At 41.6% G+C, this 21,766-nt stretch overlaps 2 long non-coding RNA genes across 2 annotated transcripts; both read left to right on the top strand.

Moving 5' to 3' along the window:
* Positions 1-14,281: 14,281 nt before the first annotated feature.
* LOC144507919 (uncharacterized) lies at positions 14,282-16,206 on the top strand. Its single transcript, XR_013500168.1, has 3 exons — positions 14,282-14,339; positions 15,585-15,926; positions 16,150-16,206. It is a non-coding gene; the product is annotated as an uncharacterized LOC144507919 (long non-coding RNA).
* Positions 16,207-18,592: 2,386 nt separating this feature from the next.
* LOC144507918 (uncharacterized) lies at positions 18,593-20,517 on the top strand. The gene is made up of 3 exons (XR_013500167.1): positions 18,593-18,650; positions 19,896-20,237; positions 20,461-20,517. It is a non-coding gene; the product is annotated as an uncharacterized LOC144507918 (long non-coding RNA).
* The last annotated feature ends 1,249 nt before the right edge of the window (positions 20,518-21,766 follow it).

Here is a 21,766-nt window from a genome sequence, read left to right on the forward strand (position 1 = left end):
CCCAGGCGATTATGAATTGCAGAATCCCAAAGATACAAAATATTGTTCCTCCCCTTCTGAAACAATTGCGGACATTCAGTGTCAATTTGTTGACCAACCGGAGAAACCAATAAGTCAGTCACCAGACAATGTGACATGTGACAAAGACAAAGGCCTCACCTGTGAGGTCTCTCAAAGTGCTACGGAGGAGAAAAGATTGTGTTTTGACTACCAAGTTCGCGTTTGCTGTGAGCCAGTAACAGTAGTGCCCACAACGTTGCCCCCTACAACTTCCACGTCTGGTAAGTGAGAAATTTGCCAATGAGTTCATATTAACTTCAGTTTCAATCCAGCTTCTTTTAGAACAAATAACAAATGAAGAAATCTTGATACCGAGTGAGGAGCTGTAATGACCAATTTCTTCAAGATTTGTGCATCGTATCAATAATGTATCCCAGTTGTAAAATTCACAACACCGTAGGAATTGGAATTGGAATTTGGTGATTTTGAAAGTTATTTCTTTGTCTGCAGTGCCAACAACAACAACACAGGAAACAACGACCACATCTGTGGAAACTACGACAACAGGTTAGTGCTGTCTCCTTTCAATATTCACCAGCAAGTCTGTTCACAGCGGTGTGCTTTTCTCATTTGCAGCTTCAGTGTCAGTTCATTTATTCGGTCTTGCCCACACCTCCTTTCCGAAGGAAATGGTTGAAAATTTACTCAAATTTGAATCATTAATTGGATTTGTGAACATCACTTTCACACCAAGATCAATATGATGGTTTTCTGGTCAAACGCGACAGGAATACAATGGCATTGACATTGTGGTGAATTGGTTTCATTCTTTTTCTGCTTCTTCAGAAGGGGTCACTACAACAGTGAAACCAACTGCAGCTGGGCCCCCTCCGAGCTCCACCCCGGGTCTATAACGGCTTCTTTTCATGATCAGCAGCAGGAAACAAGTGAAATAAAAACAGATCGTGCTGGAATTATTCAGCAAGGCTGGCAACACCTGCTGAGTATTTCCAGCACTTTCTGTTTGTATATCAGATGTCCAGCAAGGACAGTATTTTACTTTTCATTTCGTGAAAAACATGATCTTGTTTCAGCGCGTATTAGAAATTCATCATTTCACCATGGGGAGGCACTGTGACCGTACTTTCCAAAGGGAAATGGAAGAAATTTCTTCTCCTTGAATGAAGGTAGATGAGAGGTGGGAGCTGAGGTGAAATGCTGTGTGCATCAGCGTTCACACCATTGCGCTGTTCTCAAATTCCCCTTTAAGTCAATGCCCGTCCATTAGTTTAGTCTTGTCGGACTTTCATTGTGGGTGCAAGTGAATGAAGAATTGAGGACATCTGAATCGCATTGTACTATCTTAAATATCAAAGTTGCAGCAAAGCCAATCAAATCAATCACACAATGGAACACTGCTGGCTTTTATATTCTGCCTCAGTTGATTTGATTGTGTTTCTTGTTCTTCAGAAGTGACCAGTAAACCAGTGATACCAACTACAACCAGCTCCACTCCCAGCCCCACACCGGGTGAGTGACGGCTTCTTTTGATACACAGTAGCAAAACCAGTGACTCAAGCTGTTTAGTTGGAACAGGTTCCAGGCAGTGGAAAGACATTACTTCATACTTTTTTATAGTTAGTTTCTGTTTTCACGTCAGAATTCCAGCATCACAGTATTTTAGCTCTTGGGACGAAAGGGATCAACGGATATGGGGTTAAGGGGGATCAGGTTATTGAAGTCAATGATCCACCACGATCAAAATGAATGGATGAGCAGGCTCCAAGGGCCGAATGGCCTACTCCTGCTTCTAGTTTCTATGTTTACGTTTTCTTCACTGAAACAAGTGACCTTGTTTCAACACACATTAGAAATTCATCATTTCACCTTGGGGAGGCACTGTGACCGTACTTTCCAAAGGGAAATGGAAGAAATTCTTACTCCTTGAATAAAGGTAGATGAGAGGTGGGAGCTGAGGTGAAATGCTGTGTGCATAAGCGTTCACACCAGTGCGCTGTTCTCAAATTCCCCTTTTAGACAATGCCCGTCCATTAGTTTAGTCTTGTCGGTCTTTCATTGTGGGTGCAAGTGAATGGATACTTGAGGACGTCAGAATCGCATTGTACTATTTTAAACATCATATTTGCAGCGAAGCCAATCAAATCAATCACACAATGCTGGCTTTTATATTCTACTTCAGTTGATTGGATTGTGTTTTTTGTTCTTCAGAAGTGACCAGTAAACCAGTGATACCAACTACAACCAGCTCCACTACCAGCCCCACACCGGGTGAGTGACGGCTTCTTTTGATACACAGTAGCAAAACCAGTGACACAAACTGTGTTGTTGGAACAATTTCCAGGCAGTGGAAGGACACTGCTTCATACTTGTTTCTAGTTAGTCCATCACTTCCCGAGTGAACTGGTTGATAACGGACCGATTCAAATGAAGCTCGATCAGAATGTGCACATGAGGAGAAATGTTTTCTCCGTGTCTCTGTGTGTAATGTTCTCTCCTAGAATCTACTGCTCAACTATATTTCCTGAACCTGTTCCTAAACATCAGCCTGACTTTGGAATAATTTCTCCAATGTGCATTACAGGTTGATGCAAATATGCAGCATCTGTGTCAAAGTTCAGCAGTTTCCATAACATATCTTATCAATGGATCTTCCCCTCAGCATGGTGTGATTGTTAATATTCTTCCATTTTCTTCTCTCGCTCAGTCATTTAGAATTATTTTGAAACAAGAACAAATTTGTAAATGTGGATTTGTCTTTCTCCTGTTCAACTTTGCTCCTTTATTCTCCAAGTTAGTTGAGCTCGTCAGTAGCAGTAGTCAGTATGTTCCTCATTCTTGATGCCTTATTGTGAATTAGATGGCCTAATGCTGGAACTCTATTAATACAGCTGGATTTCCAGTCAGAATGCAGTGGTTTTGAATAATTTTCTTTTCCTGTAGAAGTGACAACGGCAACAAAAGGAACAACAACTGTGCCTCCAGTTACTTTGACAACAGGTAATTGAGATTTTCCTTCAATATTGGAATCTCCCTATTAGACACTCCCTCGGTTTCAATGATGACTTCCTTCCATTCGGGATCGAGGAATCCTGGTATGGCAGATGAGTCCAATGGACAATCTGCACATTTTTCCGCATGCCAGACTGGGTTTAAAACAAAAAGCAAATGAAGAAATCTTTCAACCAAGTGAGTCGCTGTAATTACCAATTTCTTCAAGATTTGTGCTTCATATCAATAATGTATCCCAGTTGTAAAATTCACAACACCTTAGGAATTGGAATTGGAATTTGGTGATTTTGAAAGTTATTTCTTTGTCTGCAGTGCCAACAACAACAACACAGGAAACAACGACCACATCTGTGGAAACTACGACAACAGGTTAGTGCTGTCTCCTTTCAATATTCACCAGCAAGTCTGTTCACAGCGGTGTGCTTTTCTCATTTGCAGCTTCAGTGTCAGTTCATTTATTCAGTCTTGCCCACACCTCCTTTCCGAAGGAAATGGTTGAAAATTTACTGAAATTTGAATCATCAATTGGATTTGTGAACATCACTTTCACACCAAGATCAATATGATGGTTTTCTGGTCAAACGCGACAGGAATACAATGGCATTGACATTGTGGTGAATTGGTTTCATTCTTTTTCTGCTTCTTCAGAAGGGGTCACTACAACAGTGAAACCAACTGCAGCTGGGCCCCCTCCGGGCTCCACCCCGGGTCTATAACAGCTTCTTTTCATGATCAGCAGCAGGAAACAAGTGAAATAAAAACAGATCGTGCTGGAATTATTCAGCAAGGCTGGCAACACCTGCTGAGTATTTCCAGCACTTTCTGTTTGTTTATCAGATGTCCAGCAAGGACAGTATTTTACTTTTCATTTCGTGAAAAACATGATCTTGTTTCAGCGCGTATTAGAAATTCATCATTTCACCATGGGGAGGCACTGTGACCGTACGTTCCAAAGGGAAATGGAAGAAATTTCTTCTCCTTGAATGAAGGTAGATGAGAGGTGGGAGCTGAGGTGAAATGCTGTGTGCATCAGCGTTCACACCATTGCGCTGTTCTCAAATTCCCCTTTAAGTCAATGCCCGTCCATTAGTTTAGTCTTGTCGGACTTTCATTGTGGGTGCAAGTGAATGAAGAATTGAGGACATCTGAATCGCATTGTACTATCTTAAATATCAAAGTTGCAGCAAAGCCAATCAAATCAATCACACAATGGAACACTGCTGGCTTTTATATTCTGCCTCAGTTGATTTGATTGTGTTTCTTGTTCTTCAGAAGTGACCAGTAAACCAGTGATACCAACTGCAACCAGCTCCACTCCCAGCCCCACACCGGGTGAGTGACGGCTTCTTTTGATACACAGTAGCAAAACCAGTGACTCAAGCTGTTTAGTTGGAACAGGTTCCAGGCAGTGGAAAGACATTACTTCATACTTTTTTATAGTTAGTTTCTGTTTTCACGTCAGAATTCCAGCATCACAGTATTTTAGCTCTTGGGACGAAAGGGATCAACGGATATGGGGTTAAGGGGGATCAGGTTATTGAAGTCAATGATCCACCACGATCAAAATGAATGGATGAGCAGGCTCCAAGGGCCGAATGGCCTACTCCTGCTTCTAGTTTCTATGTTTACGTTTTCTTCACTGAAACAAGTGACCTTGTTTCAACACACATTAGAAATTCATCATTTCACCTTGGGGAGGCACTGTGACCGTACTTTCCAAAGGGAAATGGAAGAAATTCTTACTCCTTGAATAAAGGTAGATGAGAGGTGGGAGCTGAGGTGAAATGCTGTGTGCATAAGCGTTCACACCAGTGCGCTGTTCTCAAATTCCCCTTTTAGACAATGCCCGTCCATTAGTTTAGTCTTGTCGGTCTTTCATTGTGGGTGCAAGTGAATGGATATTTGAGGACGTCAGAATCGCATTGTACTATTTTAAACATCATATTTGCAGCGAAGCCAATCAAATCAATCACACAATGCTGGCTTTTATATTCTACTTCAGTTGATTGGATTGTGTTTTTTGTTCTTCAGAAGTGACCAGTAAACCAGTGATACCAACTACAACCAGCTCCACTACCAGCCCTACACCGGGTGAGTGACGGCTTCTTTTGATACACAGTAGCAAAACCAGTGACACAAACTGTTTTGTTGGAACAATTTCCAGGCAGTGGAAGGACACTGCTTCATACTTGTTTGTAGTTAGTCCATCACTTCCCGAGTGAACTGGTTGATAACGGACCGATTCAAATGAAGCTCGATCAGAATGTGCACATGAGGAGAAATGTTTTCTCCGTGTCTCTGTGTGTAATGTTCTCTCCTAGAATCTACTGCTCAACTATATTTCCTGAACCTGTTCCTAAACATCAGCCTGACTTTGGAATAATCTCTCCAATGTGCATTACAGGTTGATGCAAATATGCAGCATCTGTGTCAAAGTTCAGCAGTTTCCATAACATATCTTATCAATGGATCTTCCCCTTAGCATGGTGTGATTGTTAATATTCTTCCATTTTCTTCTCTCGCTCAGTCATTTAGAATAATTTTGAAACAAGAACAAATTTGTAAATGTGGATTTGTCTTTCTCCTGTTCAACTTTGCTCCTTTATTCTCCAAGTTAGTTGAGCTCGTCAGTAGCAGTAGTCAGTATGTTCCTCATTCTTGATGCCTTATTGTGAATTAAATGGCCTAATGCTGGAACTCTATTAATACAGCTGGATTTCCAGTCAGAATGCAGTGGTTTTGAATAATTTTCTTTTCCTGTAGAAGTGACAACGGCAACAAAAGGAACAACAACTGTGCCTCCAGTTACTTTGACAACAGGTAATTGAGATTTTCCTTCAATATTGGAATCTCCCTATTAGACACTCCCTCGGTTTCAATGATGACTTCCTTCCATTCGGGATCGAGGAATCCTGGTATGGCAGATGAGTCCAATGGACAATCTGCACATTTTTCCGCATGCCAGACTGGGTTTAAAACAAAAAGCAAATGAAGAAATCTTTCAACCAAGTGAGTCGCTGTAATTACCAATTTCTTCAAGATTTGTGCTTCATATCAATAATGTATCCCAGTTGTAAAATTCACAACACCTTAGGAATTGGAATTGGAATTTGGTGATTTTGAAAGTTATTTCTTTGTCTGCAGTGCCAACAACAACAACACAGGAAACAACGACCACATCTGTGGAAACTACGACAACAGGTTAGTGCTGTCTCCTTTCAATATTCACCAGCAAGTCTGTTCACAGCGGTGTGCTTTTCTCATTTGCAGCTTCAGTGTCAGTTCATTCATTCGGTCTTGCCCACACCTCCTTTCCGAAGGAAATGGTTGAAAATTTACTCAAATTTGAATCATTAATTGGATTTGTGAACATCACTTTCACACCAAGATCAATATGATGGTTTTCTGGTCAAACGCGACAGGAATACAATGGCATTGACATTGTGGTGAATTGGTTTCATTCTTTTTCTGCTTCTTCAGAAGGGGTCACTACAACAGTGAAACCAACTGCAGCTGGGCCCCCTCCGGGCTCCACCCCGGGTCTATAACAGCTTCTTTTCATGATCAGCAGCAGGAAACAAGTGAAATAAAAACAGATCGTGCTGGAATTATTCAGCAAGGCTGGCAACACCTGCTGAGTATTTCCAGCACTTTCTGTTTGTTTATCAGATGTCCAGCAAGGACAGTATTTTACTTTTCATTTCGTGAAAAACATGATCTTGTTTCAGCGCGTATTAGAAATTCATCATTTCACCATGGGGAGGCACTGTGACCGTACTTTCCAAAGGGAAATGGAAGAAATTTCTTCTCCTTGAATGAAGGTAGATGAGAGGTGGGAGCTGAGGTGAAATGCTGTGTGCATCAGCGTTCACACCATTGCGCTGTTCTCAAATTCCCCTTTAAGTCAATGCCCGTCCATTAGTTTAGTCTTGTCGTACTTTCGTTGTGGGTGCAAGTGAATGAAGAATTGAGGACATCTGAATCGCATTGTACTATCTTAAATATCAAAGTTGCAGCAAAGCCAATCAAATCAATCACACAATGGAACACTGCTGGCTTTTATATTCTGCCTCAGTTGATTTGATTGTGTTTCTTGTTCTTCAGAAGTGACCAGTAAACCAGTGATACCAACTACAACCAGCTCCACTCCCAGCCCCACACCGGGTGAGTGACGGCTTCTTTTGATACACAGTAGCAAAACCAGTGACTCAAGCTGTTTAGTTGGAACAGGTTCCAGGCAGTGGAAAGACATTACTTCATACTTTTTTATAGTTAGTTTCTGTTTTCACGTCAGAATTCCAGCATCACAGTATTTTAGCTCTTGGGACGAAAGGGATCAACGGATATGGGGTTAAGGGGGATCAGGTTATTGAAGTCAATGATCCACCACGATCAAAATGAATGGATGAGCAGGCTCCAAGGGCCGAATGGCCTACTCCTGCTTCTAGTTTCTATGTTTACGTTTTCTTCACTGAAACAAGTGACCTTGTTTCAACACACATTAGAAATTCATCATTTCACCTTGGGGAGGCACTGTGACCGTACTTTCCAAAGGGAAATGGAAGAAATTCTTACTCCTTGAATAAAGGTAGATGAGAGGTGGGAGCTGAGGTGAAATGCTGTGTGCATAAGCGTTCACACCAGTGCGCTGTTCTCAAATTCCCCTTTTAGACAATGCCCGTCCATTAGTTTAGTCTTGTCGGTCTTTCATTGTGGGTGCAAGTGAATGGATACTTGAGGACGTCAGAATCGCATTGTACTATTTTAAACATCATATTTGCAGCGAAACCAATCAAATCAATCACACAATGCTGGCTTTTATATTCTACTTCAGTTGATTGGATTGTGTTTTTTGTTCTTCAGAAGTGACCAGTAAACCAGTGATACCAACTGCAACCAGCTCCACTACCAGCCCCACACCGGGTGAGTGACGGCTTCTTTTGATACACAGTAGCAAAACCAGTGACACAAACTGTGTTGTTGGAACAATTTCCAGGCAGTGGAAGGACACTGCTTCATACTTGTTTCTAGTTAGTCCATCACTTCCCGAGTGAACTGGTTGATAACGGACCGATTCAAATGAAGCTCGATCAGAATGTGCACATGAGGAGAAATGTTTTCTCCGTGTCTCTGTGTGTAATGTTCTCTCCTAGAATCTACTGCTCAACTATATTTCCTGAACCTGTTCCTAAACATCAGCCTGACTTTGGAATAATTTCTCCAATGTGCATTACAGGTTGATGCAAATATGCAGCATCTGTGTCAAAGTTCAGCAGTTTCCATAACATATCTTATCAATGGATCTTCCCCTTAGCATGGTGTGATTGTTAATATTCTTCCATTTTCTTCTCTCGCTCAGTCATTTAGAATAATTTTGAAACAAGAACAAATTTGTAAATGTGGATTTGTCTTTCTCCTGTTCAACTTTGCTCCTTTATTCTCCAAGTTAGTTGAGCTCGTCAGTAGCAGTAGTCAGTATGTTCCTCATTCTTGATGCCTTATTGTGAATTAAATGGCCTAATGCTGGAACTCTATTAATACAGCTGGATTTCCAGTCAGAATGCAGTGGTTTTGAATAATTTTCTTTTCCTGTAGAAGTGACAACGGCAACAAAAGGAACAACAACTGTGCCTCCAGTTACTTTGACAACAGGTAATTGAGATTTTCCTTCAATATTGGAATCTCCCTATTAGACACTCCCTCGGTTTCAATGATGACTTCCTTCCATTCGGGATCGAGGAATCCTGGTATGGCAGATGAGTCCAATGGACAATCTGCACATTTTTCCGCATGCCAGACTGGGTTTAAAACAAAAAGCAAATGAAGAAATCTTTCAACCAAGTGAGTCGCTGTAATTACCAATTTCTTCAAGATTTGTGCTTCATATCAATAATGTATCCCAGTTGTAAAATTCACAACACCTTAGGAATTGGAATTGGAATTTGGTGATTTTGAAAGTTATTTCTTTGTCTGCAGTGCCAACAACAACAACACAGGAAACAACGACCACATCTGTGGAAACTACGACAACAGGTTAGTGCTGTCTCCTTTCAATATTCACCAGCAAGTCTGTTCACAGCGGTGTGCTTTTCTCATTTGCAGCTTCAGTGTCAGTTCATTTATTCAGTCTTGCCCACACCTCCTTTCCGAAGGAAATGGTTGAAAATTTACTGAAATTTGAATCATCAATTGGATTTGTGAACATCACTTTCACACCAAGATCAATATGATGGTTTTCTGGTCAAACGCGACAGGAATACAATGGCATTGACATTGTGGTGAATTGGTTTCATTCTTTTTCTGCTTCTTCAGAAGGGGTCACTACAACAGTGAAACCAACTGCAGCTGGGCCCCCTCCGGGCTCCACCCCGGGTCTATAACAGCTTCTTTTCATGATCAGCAGCAGGAAACAAGTGAAATAAAAACAGATCGTGCTGGAATTATTCAGCAAGGCTGGCAACACCTGCTGAGTATTTCCAGCACTTTCTGTTTGTTTATCAGATGTCCAGCAAGGACAGTATTTTACTTTTCATTTCGTGAAAAACATGATCTTGTTTCAGCGCGTATTAGAAATTCATCATTTCACCATGGGGAGGCACTGTGACCGTACTTTCCAAAGGGAAATGGAAGAAATTTCTTCTCCTTGAATGAAGGTAGATGAGAGGTGGGAGCTGAGGTGAAATGCTGTGTGCATCAGCGTTCACACCATTGCGCTGTTCTCAAATTCCCCTTTAAGTCAATGCCCGTCCATTAGTTTAGTCTTGTCGGACTTTCATTGTGGGTGCAAGTGAATGAAGAATTGAGGACATCTGAATCGCATTGTACTATCTTAAATATCAAAGTTGCAGCAAAGCCAATCAAATCAATCACACAATGGAACACTGCTGGCTTTTATATTCTGCCTCAGTTGATTTGATTGTGTTTCTTGTTCTTCAGAAGTGACCAGTAAACCAGTGATACCAACTGCAACCAGCTCCACTCCCAGCCCCACACCGGGTGAGTGACGGCTTCTTTTGATACACAGTAGCAAAACCAGTGACTCAAGCTGTTTAGTTGGAACAGGTTCCAGGCAGTGGAAAGACATTACTTCATACTTTTTTATAGTTAGTTTCTGTTTTCACGTCAGAATTCCAGCATCACAGTATTTTAGCTCTTGGGACGAAAGGGATCAACGGATATGGGGTTAAGGGGGATCAGGTTATTGAAGTCAATGATCCACCACGATCAAAATGAATGGATGAGCAGGCTCCAAGGGCCGAATGGCCTACTCCTGCTTCTAGTTTCTATGTTTACGTTTTCTTCACTGAAACAAGTGACCTTGTTTCAACACACATTAGAAATTCATCATTTCACCTTGGGGAGGCACTGTGACCGTACTTTCCAAAGGGAAATGGAAGAAATTCTTACTCCTTGAATAAAGGTAGATGAGAGGTGGGAGCTGAGGTGAAATGCTGTGTGCAAAAGCGTTCACACCAGTGCGCTGTTCTCAAATTCCCCTTTTAGACAATGCCCGTCCATTAGTTTAGTCTTGTCGGTCTTTCATTGTGGGTGCAAGTGAATGGATACTTGAGGACGTCAGAATCGCATTGTACTATTTTAAACATCATATTTGCAGCGAAGCCAATCAAATCAATCACACAATGCTGGCTTTTATATTCTACTTCAGTTGATTGGATTGTGTTTTTTGTTCTTCAGAAGTGACCAGTAAACCAGTGATACCAACTACAACCAGCTCCACTACCAGCCCTACACCGGGTGAGTGACGGCTTCTTTTGATACACAGTAGCAAAACCAGTGACACAAACTGTGTTGTTGGAACAATTTCCAGGCAGTGGAAGGACACTGCTTCATACTTGTTTCTCGTTTGTCCATCACTTCCCGAGTGAACTGGTTGATAACGGACCGATTCAAATGAAGCTCGATCAGAATGTGCACATGAGGAGAAATGTTTTCTCCGTGTCTCTGTGTGTAATGTTCTCTCCTAGAATCTACTGCTCAACTATATTTCCTGAACCTGTTCCTAAACATCAGCCTGACTTTGGAATAATTTCTCCAATGTGCATTACAGGTTGATGCAAATATGCAGCATCTGTGTCAAAGTTCAGCAGTTTCCATAACATATCTTATCAATGGATCTTCCCCTTAGCATGGTGTGATTGTTAATATTCTTCCATTTTCTTCTCTCGCTCAGTCATTTAGAATAATTTTGAAACAAGAACAAATTTGTAAATGTGGATTTGTCTTTCTCCTGTTCAACTTTGCTCCTTTATTCTCCAAGTTAGTTGAGCTCGTCAGTAGCAGTAGTCAGTATGTTCCTCATTCTTGATGCCTTATTGTGAATTAAATGGCCTAATGATGGAACTCTATTAATACAGCTGGATTTCCAGTCAGAATGCAGTGGTTTTGAATAATTTTCTTTTCCTGTAGAAGTGACAACGGCAACAAAAGGAACAACAACTGTGCCTCCAGTTACTTTGACAACAGGTAATTGAGATTTTCCTTCAATATTGGAATCTCCCTATTAGACACTCCCTCGGTTTCAATGATGACTTCCTTCCATTCGGGATCGAGGAATCCTGGTATGGCAGATGAGTCCAATGGACAATCTGCACATTTTTCCGCATGCCAGACTGGGTTTAAAACAAAAAGCAAATGAAGAAATCTTTCAACCAAGTGAGTCGCTGTAATTACCAATTTCTTCAAGATTTGTGCTTCATATCAATAATGTATCCCAGTTGTAAAATTCACAACACCTTAGGAATTGGAATTGGAATTTGGTGATTTTGAAAGTTATTTCTTTGTCTGCAGTGCCAACAACAACAACACAGGAAACAACGACCACATCTGTGGAAACTACGACAACAGGTTAGTGCTGTCTCCTTTCAATATTCACCAGCAAGTCTGTTCACAGCGGTGTGCTTTTCTCATTTGCAGCTTCAGTGTCAGTTCATTTATTCGGTCTTGCCCACACCTCCTTTCCGAAGGAAATGGTTGAAAATTTACTGAAATTTGAATCATCAATTGGATTTGTGAACATCACTTTCACACCAAGATCAATATGATGGTTTTCTGGTCAAACGTGACAGGAATACAATGGCATTGACATTGTGGTGAATTGGTTTCATTCTTTTTCTGCTTCTTCAGAAGGGGTCACTACAACAGTGAAACCAACTGCAGCTGGGCCCCCTCCGGGCTCCACCCCGGGTCTATAACGGCTTCTTTTCATGATCAGCAGCAGGAAACAAGTGAAATAAAAACAGATCGTGCTGGAATTATTCAGCAAGGCTGGCAACATCTGCTGAGTATTTCCAGCACTTTCTGTTTGTATATCAGATGTCCAGCAAGGACAGTATTTTACTTTTCATTTCGTGAAAAACATGATCTTGTTTCAGCGGGTATTAGAAATTCATCATTTCACCATGGGGAGGCACTGTGACAGTACTTTCCAAAGGGAAATGGAAGAAATTTCTACTCCTTGAATGAAGGTAGATGAGAGGTGGGAGCTGAGGTGAAATGCCGTGTGCATAAGCATTCGCACCAGTGCGCTGTTCTCAAATTCCCCTTTAAGACAATGCCCATCCATTAGTTTAGTCTTGTCAGACTTTCATTGTGGGTGCAAGTGAATGAAGAATTGAGGACATCTGAATCGCATTGTACTATCTTAAATATCAAAGTTGCAGCAAAGCCAATCAAATAAATCACACAATGGAACACTGCTGGCTATTATATTCTGCTTCAGTTGATTTGATTGTGTTTCTTGTTCTTCAGAAGTGACCAGTAAACCAGTGAAACCAACTACAACCAGCTCCACACCCAGCCCCACACCGGGTGAGTGACAGCTTCTTTTGATACACAGTAGCAAAACCAGTGACGCAAACTGTTTAGTTGGAACAAGTTCCAGGCAGTGGAAAGACATTACTTCATACTTTTTTATAGTTAGTTTCTGTTTTCACGTCAGAATTCCAGCATCACAGTATTTTAGCTTTTGGGACGAAAGGGATCAACGGATATGGGGTTAAGGAGGATCAGGATATTGAATTAAATGATCCACCACGATCAAAATGAATGGATGAGCAGACTCCAAGGGCCGAATGGCCTACTCCTGCTTCTAGTTTCTATGTTTACGTTTTCTTCACTGAAACAAGTGACCTTGTTTCAACACACATTAGAAATTCATCATTTCACCTTGGGGAGGCACTGTGACCGTACTTTCCAAAGGGAAATGGAAGAAATTCTTACTCATTGAATGAAGGTAGATGAGAGGTGGGAGCTGAGGTGAAATGCTGTGTGCATAAGCGTTCACACCAGTGCGCTGTTCTCAAATTCCCCTTTTAGACAATGCCCGTCCATTAGTTTAGTCTTGTCGGTCTTTCATTGTGGGTGCAAGTGAATGGATACTTGAGGACATCTGAATCGCATTTTAAACATCATATTTGCAGCAAAGCCAATCAAATCAATCACACAATGCTGGCTTTTATATTCTACTTCAGTTGATTGGATTGTGTTTTTTGTTCTTCAGAAGTGACCAGTAAACCAGTGAAACCAACTACAACCAGCTCCACTACCAGCCCCACACCGGGTGAGTGACGGCTTCTTTTGATACACAGCAGCAAAACCAGTGACACAAACTGTGTTGTTGGAACAATTTCCAGGCAGTGGAAGGACACTGCTTCATACTTGTTTCTCGTTTGTCCATCACTTCCCGAGTGAACTGGTTGATAACGGACCGATTCAAATGAAGCTCGATCAGAATGTGCACATGAGGAGAAATGTTTTCTCCGTGTCTCTGTGTGTAATGTTCTCTCCTAGAATCTACTCGCTCAAGAATATTTCCTGAACCTGTTCCTAAATAGCAGCCTGACATTGGAATAATTTCTCCAATGTGCATTGCACATTGATGCTGATATGCAGCATCTGTGTCAAAGTTCAGCAGTTTCCATAACATGTCTTATCAATGGCTCTTCCCCTTAGCATGGTGTGATTGTTAATATTCTTCCATTTTCTTCTCTGGCTCAGTCATTTAGAATAATTTTGAAACAAGAACAAATTTGTAAACGTGGATTTGTCTTTCTCCTGTTCAACTTTGCTCCTTTATTCTCCAAGTTAGTTGAGCTCGTCAGTAGCTGGCGTCTGTATGTTCCTCATTCTTGATGCCTTGTTGTGAATTAAATGACCTCATGCTGGAACTCTATTAAGACAGCTGGATTTCCAGTCAGAGTGCAGTGGTTTTGAATAATTTTCTTTTCCTGTAGAAGTGACAACTACAACAAAAGGAACAACAACTGTGCCTCCAGTTCCTTCCACAACAGGTAATTGAGATTTTCCTTCAATATTGGAATCTCCCTATTAGACACTCCCTCGGTTTCGATGATGACTTGCTTCCATTCAGGACCCAGGAATTCTGGGATGGCAGATGGGTCCAGTGGACAATCTGCACATTTTGTCGCAGACTTTGCTTCGAGAGTAATTTAGACGACGTGTTTGGTGGTTTGTGTGCTCGTTCCGATGTCTCAAATTTATCTCTGCGACAATGTTTCTCGATGTGTTTCCATGTGTTCAGTCAGAGGCCAAGCGCTCCCTTGAATTGATGGGGATGTTTGATGTCATCAGGAATGCTTTCAGGACAGCCCTGAAGTGTTTCTGCTGTCCCCCGGGGGTCTCCTGCTACCACCGCATTCTGGGTAAAGCAGTTGCTTTGGGAACCTGGTGTCAGGCAATCAAATGTCATCTCCTGCCCAGCAGATGTGTTGATGTGTCATTGTTCCCTCACTGCTGAATATGTTGTCTTGGGAGAGGATGCTGCTGTTGGAGAGATTTTCTTGCCACAGATTGGGAGGATCTTGCATTGACACTTGTGTTGCACTGTTTTGAGGTGGCTGCTGTAAGTTGTCCAATTTGACAAAGGAGAAAAGGGTGTGGCGCTCTCTGCTGCCCGATAAGCTAAAACCTTCACCTCTTGTTTGTGATACCGGACCTCAAAAATCTTTTCAAATCCTCTTCCAAGTGCAGCTTGATCAACATTGGCTCAGACAATTCCAGTCCATCATTTCAGTCCTTTAGCCTGATCCAATTCCTTTGGGATGGAATTATGTGTAAAATTCAGTATTCTCAATCTGCAATCAGTGACATTTTCTCAGTCAGAAAAACGGTGTTGTGACAAGCTCTCCCCGCGGAGGTTTCTCCATCGGAAAATCAGATTGTTAATGCTTCAACAGTTTGATCTGAAAATTTGACCTCTTCATCCCCCTTCTGTCTCCTTTTGTTGCTGCTTATTCTTACACTTTCAGCATAATTTTCAATGCTGTTACTAAACTGTACAGTTTGTTCTTCATGCTGATGCTCACAGTCTGCAGGTTTCTCAATTCCAATAGAATTATTTCCAGATATTGTCAAAGTTGCTGCCTTGACATGGTGTTGATATTATTCATAAGTTAGTTCATTTGCATGAAAAAATACATTTCAAGCATTTCAAATGCAGTCGTGAATCTAAAGTTCCCAGTTTTGGTTACTTCATGAGTGATATGTTCTCCTACATTTCTCCTTTTTTCTTCCAGAGGTCGTCTGCCATGGCCATTGGTCAGCCTGGATTAATGAAAATACACCTTCTAAGGACAACCCAGGCGATTATGAATTGCAGAATCCCAAAGATACAAAATATTGTTCCTCCCCTTCTGAAACAATTGCGGACATTCAGTGTCAATTTGTTGACCAACCGGAGAAACCAATAAGTCAGTCACCAGACAATGTGACATGTGACAAAGACAAAGGCCTCACCTGTGAGGTCTCTCAAAGTGCAACGGAGGAGAAAAGATTGTGTTTTGACTACCAAGTTCGCGTTTGCTGTGAGCCAGTAACAGTAGTGCCCACAACGTTGCCCCCTACAACTTCCACTTCTGGTAAGTGAGAAATTTGCCAATGAGTTCATATTATCTTCAGTTTCAATCCAGCTTCTTTTAGAACAAATAACAAATGAAGAAATCTTGATACCGAGTGAGGAGCTGTAATGACCAATTTCTTCAAGATTTGTGCTTCGTATCAATAATGTATCCCAGTTGTAAAATTCACAACACCGTAGGAATTGGAATTTGGTGATTTTGAAAGTTATTTCTTTGTCTGCAGTGCCAACAACAACAACACAGGAAACAACGACCACATCTGTGGAAACTACGACAACAGGTTAGTGCTGTCTCCTTTCAATATTCACCAGCAAGTCTGTTCACAGCGGTGTGCTTTTCTCATTTGCAGCTTCAGTGTCAGTTCATTTATTCGGTCTTGCCCACACCTCCTTTCCGAAGGAAATGGTTGAAAACTTACTGAAATTTGAATCATCAATTGGATTTGTGAACATCACTTTCACACCAAGATCAATATGATGGTTTTCTGGTCAAACGTGACAGGAATACAATGGCATTGACATTGTGGTGAATTGGTTTCATTCTTTTTCTGCTTCTTCAGAAGGGGTCACTACAACAGTGAAACCAACTGCAGCTGGGCCCCCTCCGGGCTCCACCCCGGGTCTATAACGGCTTCTTTTCATGATCAGCAGCAGGAAACAAGTGAAATAAAAACAGATCGTGCTGGAATTATTCAGCAAGGCTGGCAACATCTGCTGAGTATTTCCAGCACTTTCTGTTTGTATATCAGATGTCCAGCAAGGACAGTATTTTACTTTTCATTTCGTGAAAAACATGATCTTGTTTCAGCGGGTATTAGAAATTCATCATTTCACCATGGGGAGGCACTGTGACAGTACTTTCCAAAGGGAAATGGAAGAAATTTCTACTCCTTGAATGAAGGTAGATGAGAGGTGGGAGCTGAGGTGAAATGCCGTGTGCATCAGCGTTCACACCATTGCGCTGTTCTCAAATTCCCCTTTAAGACAATGCCCATCCATTAGTTTAGTCTTGTCGGACTTTCATTGTGGGTGCAAGTGAATGAAGAATTGAGGACATCTGAATCGCATTGTACTATCTTAAATATCAAAGTTGCAGCAAAGCCAATCAAATCAATCACACAATGGAACACTGCTGGCTATTATATTCTGCTTCAGTTGATTGGATTGTGTTTCTTGTTCTTCAGAAGTGACCAGTAAACCAGTGAAACCAACTACAACCAGCTCCACTCCCAGCCCCACACCGGGTGAGTGACGGCTTCTTTTGATACACAGTAGCAAAACCAGTGACACAAACTGTTTAGTTGGAACAGGTTCCAGACAGTGGAAAGACATTACTTCATACTTTTTTATAGTTAGTTTCTGTTTTCACGTCAGAATTCCAGCATCACAGTATTTTGGCTCTTGGGACGAAAGGGATCCACGGATATGGGGTTAATGGGGATCAGGATATTGAATTCAATGATCCGCCACGATCAAAATGAATGGATGAGCCGGCTCCAAGGGCCGAATGGCCTACTCCTGCTTCTAGTTTCTATGTTTACGTTTTCTTCACTGAAACAAGTGACCTTGTTTCAACACACATTAGAAATACATCATTTCACCATGGGGAGGCACTGTGACCGTACTTTCCAAAGGGAAATGGAAGAAATTCTTACTCCTTGAATAAAGGTAGATGAGAGGTGGGAGCTGAGGTGAAATGCTGTGTGCATAAGCATTCACACCAGTGCGCTGTTCTCAAATTCCCCTTTTAGACAATGCCCGTCCATTAGTTTAGTCTTGTCGGTCTTTCATTGTGGGTGCAAGTGAATGGATACTTGAGGACATCTGAATCGCATTTTAAACATCATATTTGCAGCAAAGCCAATAAAATCAATCACACAATGCTAGCTTTTATATTCTACTTCAGTTGATTGGATTGTGTTTTTTGTTCTTCAGAAGTGACCAGTAAACCAGTGATACCAACTACAACCAGCTCCACTACCAGCCCCACACCGGGTGAGTGACGGCTTCTTTTGATACACAGCAGCAAAACCAGTGACACAAACTGTGTTGTTGGAACAATTTCCAGGCAGTGGAAGGACACTGCTTCATACTTGTTTCTCGTTTGTCCATCACTTCCCGAGTGAACTGGTTGATAACGGACCGATTCAAATGAAGCTCGATCAGAATGTGCACATGAGGAGAAATGTTTTCTCCGTGTCTCTGTGTGTAATGTTCTCTCCTAGAATCTACTCGCTCAAGAATATTTCCTGAACCTGTTCCTAAATAGCAGCCTGACATTGGAATAATTTCTCCAATGTGCATTGCACATTGATGCTGATATGCAGCATCTGTGTCAAAGTTCAGCAGTTTCCATAACATATCTTATCAATGGATCTTCCCCTTAGCATGGTGTGATTGTTAATATTCTTCCATTTTCTTCTCTGGCTCAGTCATTTAGAATAATTTTGAAACAAGAACAAATTTGTAAACGTGGATTTGTCTTTCTCCTGTTCAACTTTGCTCCTTTATTCTCCAAGTTAGTTGAGCTCGTCAGTAGCTGGCGTCTGTATGTTCCTCATTCTTGATGCCTTGTTGTGAATTAAATGACCTCATGCTGGAACTCTATTAAGACAGCTGGATTTCCAGTCAGAGTGCAGTGGTTTTGAATAATTTTCTTTTCCTGTAGAAGTGACAACTACAACAAAAGGAACAACAACTGTGCCTCCAGTTCCTTCCACAACAGGTAATTGAGATTTTCCTTCAATATTGGAATCTCCCTATTAGACACTCCCTCGATTTCGATGATGACTTGCTTCCATTCAGGACCCAGGAATTCTGGGATGGCAGATGGGTCCAGTGGACAATCTGCACATTTTGTCGCAGACTTTGCTTCGAGAGTAATTTAGACGACGTGTTTGGTGGTTTGTGTGCTCGTTCCGATGTCTCAAATTTATCTCTGCGACAATGTTTCTCGATGTGTTTCCATGTGTTCAGTCAGAGGCCAAGCGCTCCCTTGAATTGATGGGGATGTTTGATGTCATCAGGAATGCTTTCAGGACAGCCCTGAAGTGTTTCTGCTGTCCCCCGGGGGTCTCCTGCTACCACCGCATTCTGGGTAAAGCAGTTGCTTTGGGAACCTGGTGTCAGGCAATCAAATGTCATCTCCTGCCCAGCAGATGTGGTTATGTGTCATTGTTCCCTCACTGCTGAATATGTTGTCTTGGGAGAGGATGCTGCTGTTGGAGAGATTTTCTTGCCACAGATTGGGAGGATCTTGCAAAGACACTTGTGTTGCACTGTTTTGAGGTGGCTGCTGTAAGTTGTCCAATTTGACAAAGGAGAAAAGGGTGTGGCGCTCTCTGCTGCCCGATAAGCTAAAACCTTCACCTCTTGTTTGTGATACCGGACCTCAAAAATCTTTTCAAATCCTCTTCCAAGTGCAGCTTGATCAACATTGGCTCAGACAATTCCAGTCCATCATTTCAGTCCTTTAGCCTGATCCAATTCCTTTGGGATGGAATTATGTGTAAAATTCAGTATTCTCAATCTGCAATCAGTGACATTTTCTCAGTCAGAAAAACGGTGTTGTGACAAGCTCTCCCCGCGGAGGTTTCTCCATCGGAAAATCAGATTGTTAATGCTTCAACAGTTTGATCTGTAAATTTGACCTCTTCATCCCCCTTCTGTCTCCTTTTGTTGCTGCTTATTCTTACACTTTCAGCATAATTTTCAATGCTGTTACTAAACTGTACAGTTTGTTCTTCATGCTGATGCTCACAGTCTGCAGGTTTCTCAATTCCAATAGAATTACTTCCAGATATTGTCAAAGTTGCTGCCTTGATATGGTGTTGATATTATTCATAAGTTAGTTCATTTGCATGAAAAAATACATTTCAAGCATTTCAAATGCAGTCGTGAATCTAAAGTTCCCAGTTTTGGTTACTTCATGAGTGATATGTTCTCCTACATTTCTCCTTTTTTCTTCCAGAGGTCGTCTGCCATGGCCATTGGTCAGCCTGGATTAATGAAAATACACCTTCTAAGGACAACCCAGGCGATTATGAATTGCAGAATCCCAAAGATACAAAATATTGTTCCTCCCCTTCTGAAACAATTGCGGACATTCAGTGTCAATTTGTTGACCAACCGGAGAAACCAATAAGTCAGTCACCAGACAATGTGACATGTGACAAAGACAAAGGCCTCACCTGTGAGGTCTCTCAAAGTGCAACGGAGGAGAAAAGATTGTGTTTTGACTACCAAGTTCGCGTTTGCTGTGAGCCAGTAACAGTAGTGCCCACAACGTTGCCCCCTACAACTTCCACTTCTGGTAAGTGAGAAATTTGCCAATGAGTTCATATTATCTTCAGTTTCAATCCAGCTTCTTTTAGAACAAATAACAAATGAAGAAATCTTGATACCGAGTGAGGAGCTGTAATGACCAATTTCTTCAAGATTTGTGCTTCGTATCAATAATGTATCCCAGTTGTAAAATTCACAACACCGTAGGAATTGGAATTTGGTGATTTTGAAAGTTATTTCTTTGTCTGCAGTGCCAACAACAACAACACAGGAAACAACGACCACATCTGTGGAAACTACGACAACAGGTTAGTGCTGTCTCCTTTCAATATTCACCAGCAAGTCTGTTCACAGCGGTGTGCTTTTCTCATTTGCAGCTTCAGTGTCAGTTCATTTATTCGGTCTTGCCCACACCTCCTTTCCGAAGGAAATGGTTGAAAACTTACTGAAATTTGAATCATCAATTGGATTTGTGAACATCACTTTCACACCAAGATCAATATGATGGTTTTCTGGTCAAACGTGACAGGAATACAATGGCATTGACATTGTGGTGAATTGGTTTCATTCTTTTTCTGCTTCTTCAGAAGGGGTCACTACAACAGTGAAACCAACTGCAGCTGGGCCCCCTCCGGGCTCCACCCCGGGTCTATAACGGCTTCTTTTCATGATCAGCAGCAGGAAACAAGTGAAATAAAAACAGATCGTGCTGGAATTATTCAGCAAGGCTGGCAACATCTGCTGAGTATTTCCAGCACTTTCTGTTTGTATATCAGATGTCCAGCAAGGACAGTATTTTACTTTTCATTTCGTGAAAAACATGATCTTGTTTCAGCGGGTATTAGAAATTCATCATTTCACCATGGGGAGGCACTGTGACAGTACTTTCCAAAGGGAAATGGAAGAAATTTCTACTCCTTGAATGAAGGTAGATGAGAGGTGGGAGCTGAGGTGAAATGCCGTGTGCATAAGCATTCGCACCAGTGCGCTGTTCTCAAATTCCCCTTTAAGACAATGCCCATCCATTAGTTTAGTCTTGTCGGACTTTCATTGTGGGTGCAAGTGAATGAAGAATTGAGGACATCTGAATCGCATTGTACTATCTTAAATATCAAAGTTGCAGCAAAGCCAATCAAATCAATCACATAATGGAACACTGCTGGCTTTTATATTCTGCCTCAGTTGATTTGATTGTGTTTCTTGTTCTTCAGAAGTGACCAGTAAACCAGTGATACCAACTACAACCAGCTCCACTCCCAGCCCCACACCGGGTGAGTGACGGCTTCTTTTGATACACAGTAGCAAAACCAGTGACGCAAACTGTTTAGTTGGAACATGTTCCAGGCAGTGGAAAGACATTACTTCATACTTTTTTATAGTTAGTTTCTGTTTTCACGTCAGAATTCCAGCATCACAGTATTTTAGCTCTTGGGACGAAAGGGATCAACGGATATGGGGTTAAGGGGGATCAGGATATTGAATTCAATGATCCGCCACGATCAAAATGAATGGATGAGCAGGCTCCAAGGGTCGAATGGCCTACTCCTGCTTCGAGTT

This window comes from Mustelus asterias, chromosome 19 (genome assembly GCF_964213995.1).
Source record: "Mustelus asterias chromosome 19, sMusAst1.hap1.1, whole genome shotgun sequence".
In the NCBI taxonomy this organism is placed as follows: domain Eukaryota; kingdom Metazoa; phylum Chordata; class Chondrichthyes; order Carcharhiniformes; family Triakidae; genus Mustelus; species Mustelus asterias.